The following is a 10,590-nucleotide window of genomic DNA, read 5'->3' on the forward strand; positions in this document are numbered from 1 at the left end:
AATATAGACAACATAATGCATTCATAAAAGTGTATATGTCATCTGGTTAACGGATGACTCAACAGTTATAAAGTTTGAAGAATAGATAAACTGATGTCATCTGGTTAACGGATGACTCAACAGTTATAAAGTTTGAAGAATAGATAAACTGAAAAATATTAACAACCAAACAGGACACGGTAAAAGAATGAGATGAACGGGGACTGAGAGCTGCTAAAGAACTTTCATATTTTAAAATAAAATAAACCAAAATTTACAACGTGTATATAATCATGTAAACAGTCCGTATATTTTCAAACATTGTACTCGCAATATTTACTGTATGAAAACACAACGAGTAGTAAACATTAACGAGAGTTAGCTGTAGAGTAAACAGTTTGTTTGTTACGGAAGGGCTAGCTGCGCTGTCCGTTCCTAATTTTGAATGCCACGCGAGCCATTAGTCCACATATTTACGCTCATCCACTGAATGACGCCCAGTCCCCAGGTAACCAGGGGAACAGTAGACAGATAGATGTACACATACGCGCGTTCGAGCACAAAGCTTTTCAAAGAGCTATCTGTGCTCTGCCGATTGTGGGTATCGAAACCCAATATTTTTACGTTATAATACCGCTGGGCCTGGCATAGTCAGGTAGTTAGGGCTCTTGACTCACAATCTGGGGGTCGCGGGTTCGAATCCCCGTCTCATCAAACATGCTTGCCCTTTCAGCCGTGGGGGCGTTATAATGCTTCGGTCAATCTCACTATTCGTTGGTAAAAGAGTTGTCCAAGAATTGGCGGTGGGTGGTGATGACTAATTGTCTTCCCTCTAGTGTTTCACTGCTAAGTTAGAGATGGCTAGCGCAGATAGCCCTTGTGTAGCTGTATGCGAACTTCCAAACAATCCAAACAAAATGTACCGCTGAGCCATCGGGGAGGGGGTGGGTGGGGGTGTTTAATATTTCCGTAACGCCGGAAAAGATTATCAGCGTTATATAGAAAATTAATTACTTCGAACTTAAAACAATCAATCCGAATCCCTTTCTCAAACAATGATCAAAGAAAGCACTTAAAACAACTACTCAGAAAAATTAATTAAAATTATTAGTACCATTATTCTGTTTCATAATTAGCACGATATTAAACGAATGCTATTGATAAAGAAATAATAAATTATGGTAATAAAGAAAGGCATGGAAAAATATCAATAAACGCTGACACGCATATCAGCTTTCATGAAGTACGTATGTTTACACACCACGAGTTCAATTATTGCTGAAAATAAGTTCGGCTGTTGAAAATAATTTATGATACACTTTATAAAATGAGATTTGCTTTACATTTATATCGATTCATATTATTTAAGAAAGAGTGCGTTGTTCTGAAAATTTCATCTGATCATTCTTTATTCTGTAATTATTTACATAAAATTCTTGAGCGGCCTACACTATTACGGCGAAATTTTTAAGCTTAGTTGTGTTAAAACAGAAATACCTGGTTTTACCACTTATAGTCTAGATTAATAAATTATTTTACTGTTTGTTCCTTTAATATATTTTATTTTTTTGTCTAAGCTAATAATGCACATTGAGCCATCTGCGTTGTCTGCAAGGCAGGGATTGAACTCCTTACTTTAGCTCTATAATTTCTCAAGCTTATCGTTAAGTCATTGGGGGGAGCACTTATTTTTTCTCCAATGATACCTCCTAGAAGCGATTGAGATCAGGACACAGTTATTTTATTTACCAACATTATATTCAACAGTAAGTCATGATAAATCTGGCGTGGCCTACCGGTTAGTGTGCCCAAACTGTGAATCCGGGGGCTCGTGTCCCCTTGCAGAAAAATCTATTCCTCATTTTGGAACCGTGAATGCATTATAAGAGAAGTGGTCAAATCCTATTAATTGGTCAGATAAGAGTTTTTTGTTTTTGAATTTCGCGCAAAGCTACACGAGGGCTATCTGCGTTATCCGTCCCTAATTTAGCAGTGTAAGACTAGAGGGAAGACAGCTAGTCATCACCAACTCTTGGACTACTCTTTTACCAACGAATAGTGGGATTGGAAGGGGCGAGCATGTTTGGTGGGATGGGGATTTGAACCCGCGACCCTCAGATTGCGAGTCGAGCGCCTTATCCACCTGGCCATGCCGGGCTGGTCAGATAAGAGTAGCCCAAAAGTGGCGGTGGTTGCTGTTGACTAGCTACTTTGAATTTAATCTATCAGTTCAAAACGAAGGACGACTATGTCCAAATATCCCTTTAAGTAACAAGAATATTCTGAAACAAAGAAATAAATAATTATAAGAATTCTTATCCTTTTCTGCTCGTGTTTTAAAATTCATTCTTATGCCTAAAACTTCACTAATATTTGTATGCGTTTGTTATTTGAGGGAAAACTACTGAGGCTATTTGCCACCGTCCTTAATTTTTGACCTAGTGACCAGAGGGTTTGTTGGCTAAGCGCAGTCCAGTGATTAACGTACTGGACTTGCATCCGAGGTTTTATAATTCGCGCCCCGTGACCGCAAAATAATTAACCAAACAAAATAACTTGCGTTATGCACTCATGGTCATGAGTGCGTTATAAGGGTGACGTTCAAATCTCACTCTTCCATTAGAGTAGCCAAGAGTTGACGGGACGTGGTGCTGACTAGCTGTCTTCTCTCTAGTCTATTTCTTCAAAATTATGAACAACACAGCAGGTTTTTTAGTTTTTCTTTTTGTCATGTTGTTGATTTCGCGCAAAGGTAATCGAGGGTAATCTGTGCTAGGCGTCCCCGAAACTGAAGTGATAGATTAGAGGGAAGACAGCTAGTCAACAACACTCACAGACAACTTTTGGACTACTCTTGTTAGATTGTTTGTTTGTTTTTGAATTTCGCGCAAAGCCACACGAGGGCTATCTGCGCTAGCCGTCCCTAATTTAGCAGTGTAAGACTAGAGGGAAGGCAGCTAGTCATCACCACCCACCGCCAACTCTTGGGCTACTCTTTTACCAATGAATAGTGGGATTGACCGTCACATTATAACGCCCCCACGGCTGAAAGGGCGAGCATGTTTGGTGGGACGGGGATTCGAACCCGCAGATTGCGAGTCGAGCGCCTTATCCACCTGGCCATGCCGGGGCCTACTCGTGTTAGATGGAATAGTGGGATTTGAACAGTAATGTTACAATGCATCCACGATACCAAAGTCCGGAGAGATTTTATTTTTTGCCAGTAAAAAATTACGAACTACAGAGACTCAGACTCACAGTTCGTGCGCTAAACACTTTGCCGTGCGCGGCCCTTGACCCTGACCAAAGGGAAGACAGCCAGTCAACAGCATCACACCACACTCAAAGAGATTGCCTGTCACTCTTATAATGTACCAAGCTTGAAGTGCAGGAATATTTTATAGTATTACATAGATTCAAACCCCGTTCGCCAACTCCAAAATCCGCTCCCAAGACTTCACCAAGTCGTTCAGAGGATGGTGTTTGTGTAGTTATCAGGTCTGAAAACGATTACTTAGTTATATTTCCAATGTTCTCGTTTTTTGAAAGCTACTATAGGCTAATCTTTTTTAAAACGTTCGATATATTTTTACAAAATACAAAGTTTAATAATAATACAGAAACGAACTCAACAATCTCCTTTCTCATTCTATAGTTAGCTACTCCAGTATTTTTGTTGTTGTTGTTGAAGTTAAGAATTGTTTGCCCTAAAGAGAGTAGATGTTCGATAACAGAGATTCGAACCATCGACTCTCTAATTAGGAGTCGAACACCCTTAGCACCAGGCTATGCCAACTCTAGAATCAAAACCAATAATAATGAGTTATAAATAGGTTTGTTTGCAATGTAGCAGTTAGAAACAAATCAAACAATTACAAGTTCTCTTCAGTGATTCAATAGAAATGCTTTTTTTTTAAATAACAACTCAGATTTTTACTGCATCTTCAGTTTTTCAAAAACAAAAAGGAAACGAAGAAAGTTTAAAATATATTTCTTGTAAGATTTGATCATGATTCAGAGAGGTTTACAAGAGTGTGTGTGTGTGTCAACTGGAAAACGCTTTTGGTTTTAATATGTAACTATGATATGCAGACATATCATGCTGTTTCTTTCTCCTTGTTTGCTAGACAATTTCTCAAATTTTCAGGATTTCAGATATATTTTTAGAACATAACTTTGGTCAAAAAAGCTACCGAGTTCCCCTCATCTTGATTATTCACGGGGTTACTCAGGTCACTGTTGTTTGAACTATGCAATGAACAGAAGCAGTGATCTGTTCTAGAGGCTAATCATGGATTGCCTTGTTAACATGAGTGGCCCTCGGTCACTAGGATAGCACGTGCATTGAGAAATAACTTTGTATATATAATCTAACGTTTTCATTTATTTTGCCAGATTTTTACTGGCAGTTCACACTTTGAGATATATCTGAGATTTTGTAAGCTTTTAGAATTTAGCCAGACTTCAGATTTAGATTGAGACTTTATTGAGATTCACCATTAGAGAGATTCTTTGTTTGCCTGTCTTTAAACACATAGATCGTGTGTAGCATAACTTTAATTCCAGAACTAATTAGATAGAGACACAGTGATAAGAGAACGCAAATAAAAGTTTCTCCCACCTCCCAGCCGACTACAAGCACGTATTCAAGTGTTTCAACTTGACATTGTTCTATATAATGAACATTGTGATCGTTTACACTCTGTGCCCTTTCTCTTCAGATTAAGAATCAGGCAGAGGCAAATAAAATTGTGCACTGGTCTGAAACACGGTATTTGAAAAATCCTCCTGTTTTTGCGGGTCCTTTGCAAGCCACTCTGAGAGAAATCTAAGAATACCACATCTAGTTACAACCAGCAAAAAATGTATAAATATTTTTTTCTTTGTAAGGCATTGATACTCAAACTTCACGTGCGATGCTTATGTCGTTTTTTACTCGCCATAAGTAGCTTAACGTTACATCGTTATTTCGAAAAATATGTGTTATTAAATGATTATTCAGCCGATAAGCCTTTGTCTAGGGTTGCTTTTTATTTGGGGTTGAGTGTGTGTGGGGAATGCCTGGAAATCTGTTTAACTCATTGACAAGTTTCTAGTGCAAGACATGGCCTTATTTATTTATTTTTCACCAAAATTCGCAATACTAGTACTTGGAAAGACAGAGAGAGAGAAACTGCATTTAATGAATGAAAACTTTAATATATTTAAATCCATATTTACAGCAGTGGTGTATAAATTGTGGTTGGTTGGATGTTGTTGTTGTTGTTGTTAAGCGAAAAGCTACACAACGAGCTATTTATAATCTGCTCACCACACATATAGAAACCCGATTTTTAGCGTCGTAAGCCTGCAGACTTACACCGCTAAGTCACTGGAGGGCTACATAACTGTGAATGAATATAATGTTGAGGGCTTAACCTGTAATTTTAATAATTCATAGTTCGAAAGATGATCTATAACACGTTTTCGTGGTACAAATTTTCACTGAAGAACACTTTATGTACCGTTGTCACAAAACTGTAAAACGCGTGTAGTTAGGGTTTCTTTCGAAATCCATCGCATACAAATCTAGCTGAAATTCCATTAATATAAGAGTAGCAAACAGACACGGTAGCGCACTCGTCCTGTCATAAACCGTAGCAACCAGAAGCAGGCTTGCACTGTCGCGTCGTTTACTGCGAACACTCGTTCATTCGACTTGACCGGTGCAAGACTCGATAATACAAAACGTGTGATTATATTGACGACAATATAACTCTGAATCGTACATAGTGGCAGTTGTTAAACAAGTGGAGGCGAGAATTATAAGCTGACAGTTAATGAAGAATCGTATCCTGAGTTATCTTTATCTTTTTTATTTTATTTTTTACATCTCGAGCAACCCCTTTGTTAACAGTTCTGTCCCCAAAACCAGTGAAAGTCGCAATAGTACTGTTGTCATGGGATCAGAAATGTTAGCCGTTACCTTGTAACAGTTAAAAGCTATGATATGCTGCCGTACTGAACGAGGTAAGGTTTATTGTAATGATATCATAACTGATCATTTGAAGCTACACTTAATGTCTACAAGAAGCCATTTGATTGGTTATACGAGCTTCTAAATATTTTCTCATTCTCTGATTTACATTTTCAATCGTTTATTTATTTATTTCTGATAACTATTTACTTTGAACATTTTTCGTATTGAATGACTTGTACTAGTTGTAATGTAGAGAACCGATGGCAATAAGCAAGAAACGTAACATGTATATATTCCTTTTTATTCAAATATCAAAGGATATGCAATATAATTATTTTGTATCTTAAACATATGTAAATTCATTTGAAAGCTACATATGATATAACAGTGCTACTGTTGTAATAAAACAGTAAGTAGATCGTACATGTGTGGAGAACTGACAATACGACAACTATTAGACGGGATCATGTGATATAACAGTGTTACTGTTATAATAAAACAGTAAGTAGATCGTACATGTGTGGAGAACTGACAATACGACAACTATTAAACGGGATCATGTGATATAACAGTGTTACTGTTGTAATAAAACAGTAAGTAGACCGTACATGTGTGGAGAACTGACAATACGACAACTATTAGACGGGATCATGTGATATCACAGTGTTACTGTTGTAATAAAACAGTAAGTAGACCGTACATGTGTGGAGAACTGACAATACGACAACTATTAGACAGGGTTTGGTTTATTGCATGTAGTTCATACGTGAGTGGAAATACAAAGATTTTGTTTGCTTGTTGTTAAGCGCAAAGCTACATATAGGGTTATCCGTACTCTGCCCGCAGTGGGTATCGAAACTTGATTTTTAGCGTTATATTATAAGTCCGTAGACTTTCCGCTTAGCCACCGGGGGAGATTAAAAAGATGAAAAGAAACTAAAATAAGAAATACAAGTGTCTTGTTGATTTCGTACTAATGTCAATTACAGTAAACGATCAATTTGTAGATAAAATCGTGCTCTATCAGAGTGATTCTCAAACGTTTTGGTTTCGGACCACGTGAATGTTTTTGCCTTGATGAACCACAACGGGACTCGTACACTATGCTGCCGCTTCCTTTCCATAATTACGAGAACTTTCCACGAATCACCTGAAAGGAGCGGTCAGCGAACCAAAAGACTGAGGACCGCTGTTCTTTCGACAAAGTACCACAAAATGAGTTTAGTATGCACGACTGAGTCGCTTCGGAAAGGCAGTTAATGAAACTGACACCATTACAAGCGGAATATTCCATGTTTATCTGAAACACGCAGGGCTATTTAAACAAGTTCGAAACATTCATTTCACTTTGAGAATTATCATTAGGGCGTACATCCACTACATGTACGTCAGATAAATACACAGAACATATAAACATTTATTATTTATCTCTAGAACAAATGGCACACATTATCCTGGTCTTCTTCCTGTATAAGTCGGTAGATGTATGCTTATCAGTTCCGGTTTTTCTTTTTAGTAAGTTTTGTGATGCTCAGTTCCGTTTTTTTTGTTTTTGAATAAGTTTTGTGATGCACGAACTGAGAAATTTATACGACGTTTCTTTGTTTTGTTGTTAAGAGCCAAGTCACACAGTGCCGTGTCCACCGCGAGTATCGAAACTCGATTTTTTAGTGTTATAAGCTCTCATACCTACCGCTGTGCCATTGAACCAATTTATAAGAACCTATCGTATATAAACAGATCGTTAAACATATTTGATAATAATTAATACTTGTTTGAATTAAAAAATAAACTAATTTAGGCAAATTAGTGTGGAATAAAATCTAAAATTTTAATGAAATAAATTATACTTATCAAATACAATAAAACCAATTAGAATTTTGATGGCGAAACGAATTTTCCAAACCAAGAACTCTTTTTCAATATTTCGTTCCAATATAACTATTATTTGTCGTATTAACTTTAACTTATAATTAATTATATAGAAAAAGTGCTTGATTGTTCTCTGTAACATTAAAGGATCTCTTTGCAGAGTGATAACGTAACTTTTTTCACGAGTTTTCTTCCATTACATGCATACATATATGCTATCAAAATAAAGAAATAACAACAAGTGTAGTAATGCACATAAAAGATGAGAATGACTTAGGTGACTACTGAATATTTATAATATTATTCCATAACAGAAAGAAACAAAAATTTTAATTTAAAAAAAAAGGAGAGAGGGCTTTCGCTGCTTCCCAGCCTTCACATAGAGAATTTATAACACAAATCTGTATCATTTTGTAAGTACGAAATAAAAAAAAAGACCAAATATACAAATATTTGTCTTAACAATAACACAACCATATTTCGACTCATTAACCAGATCAAACAATCTAGAGCTAAAAAACTATTAGAACACCCTCGCATAGAAAAAAAAACTTAATGTGACTTAATTCAATCTGACCAATTATGATGGATAAGCTATAAAGAAGAGGCAAACTCTTTACGTAATTATCTTTGTGAAACAATCTATTTTTAAGAAAAAAAAACGTAAAGAAGAAAGTAATAGTTTCTGAAGGTAAAATTAGCGTTTAAGTTATAATCATAAAGACGTTTAGAATAACAAAACTGACCATTCTATGGGTTCCTTATGAATGTTTCACTTACAAGTTGCTATATTTTACCCTTCTATAAATATAAAATAGCATATCTTTAGTTAGGCATATTCAGGTATTTTTTGAGCTAACTGTACCAATATTCTACAAGTCCTTATAAACAGGATGTGAAAGGTCATAAATCTGTGCTACTTCCTTATCTTAGAAAGGTTACATATCAAAACAGCAAATCTGTAAAAGCTTCTATTTGGTTCTCTATTTTTCTGTGTCGTCACTCCACTGGAATGGTACAGAGATTTGTACAAATTAGTATGAGCTTGGAGTTTATCTTCCTGGGATACGTGTAATGGGAACCATCATTGACATAGGTAATCTAGGGCTGTGGGGTATCGCTTTAGGATATTTGGTTCTAGCTTAACAGTGGGATACATAAGGAAATTATATTTGTTTCATCAGGTAATTAGTCTGTATATGAATAAACAACGATATCAACCATATATCTGTGCGAATAAAGATTTTATTTATGTACTCATTTTTACTTTCCTTTTATTCGATTTACTTGCAAAACATTTCCTGAATCTACTTCTTATTGCGGACGACTTATAACTTACTTGTTGGAACTCATTTACCTGAGTAGTATAATCGCATGAAACTTGTACAAATTCATTCGCAATCTGAAATTTTCGGTTTCACCTACATATAATTGCTTACAGTAAGCCTAAATCTAAATACATATACTACAATCACAACTGAGTTCTCTTCTGACATTATAACTGCATTATCATGTTTGTCGTGAATAAATTTAATTTCAAGCCAACAATTTCTGTCTTTAACAATCGAGGTTTGGCCACAGGAATATCATTACCAGTAAAATGTACAATCCTTTTTAAAGTTTTTAAACTGTCGAAAAGCTTTATAAGCTTGTTGAAGATTTTTTGTGGACTTTCTGCATCGTAGAGGTCTGAAATTAAAGAATTGGTAATTTCAGATTTAACATCACTACGAATGTTTGAAAGAGCATGGTAATTAACGACAAAAAACATTACGTTTGATTTGTTAGGGACCATGTGGTTTGGTACGACAAACAAACAAAAGATAATTGATAACGACATCTGGACATGGCCGTCTATAAAAAATACCCAATGCTTTAAGCCTTTTTTTTTGTTCGCGTGGTCAAAGCTATAAATGCCCCCCACACACAGCACAGCCCCCCAGTGGCACAGTGGTATGTCTGCGACTTACAACGCTAGAATCCGGGTTTCGATACCCGTGGTGGTTAGAGCACAGACAGCCTATTGTGTAACTTTGTGCTTAATTACAAACAAACAATCGAAGCTATAAAATAATTATTTTGGTCAAATTAAAAGTTTTTATATATATCTTGGATTGTTACTGCAAACATCAAGACAGATATGTAAATTAGTTTGTTTGTAAAAAAAAATTATTTTTCAATACTTTCTTAATCACTAAAATATCTAAAAAAGGGGTTCTTTGGTGAAATTAGAATCTGAAATAAATTAAATTCCAGCGTAGAAAGAGTTCAGAAGTGGAATTCATTTATCTAGTTTAATATATATATATATATATATATATTTAACGATGAAAGAAAATAGTTCCCAATATTCTCTTCAAATCCAGTTCTCTTCATGGAATATAAATGAGATTCCAAAATACCCGTTAACAAAAGTTGGAGCCATATTAATTTATTTTAATGTGATGATTTTTTTGTAGGCTATCTGTGCTATGCCCATTGCAAGGATCGAACTCCAGATTTTGGCGTAAACTTATCGCTAACCTACCGGGGGACATCTCTAGTAACATATTATATATAATTTCCGTCAATATCTCGTTATTTGAATCCTACTATAAATTGAGATGTGTCTGTTTTTGTGTTTGTTTGTCCTTTAACTCCTCCTAGGCTTTTTTGGTGATGCTTTTAACTTTTAATAAATTAAAAAATTGTCATTTTCACACATTATCTAAAGATTAGACCAGTAAAATGTGGTTAGTGCGCTCGACTCGTAATCTGCGAGTCGCGGGTTCGAATCCCCC

This window comes from Limulus polyphemus, unplaced genomic scaffold, assembly GCF_000517525.1.
Source record: "Limulus polyphemus unplaced genomic scaffold, Limulus_polyphemus-2.1.2 Scaffold5648, whole genome shotgun sequence".
NCBI classification, from domain to species: Eukaryota; Metazoa; Arthropoda; class Merostomata; order Xiphosura; family Limulidae; genus Limulus; species Limulus polyphemus.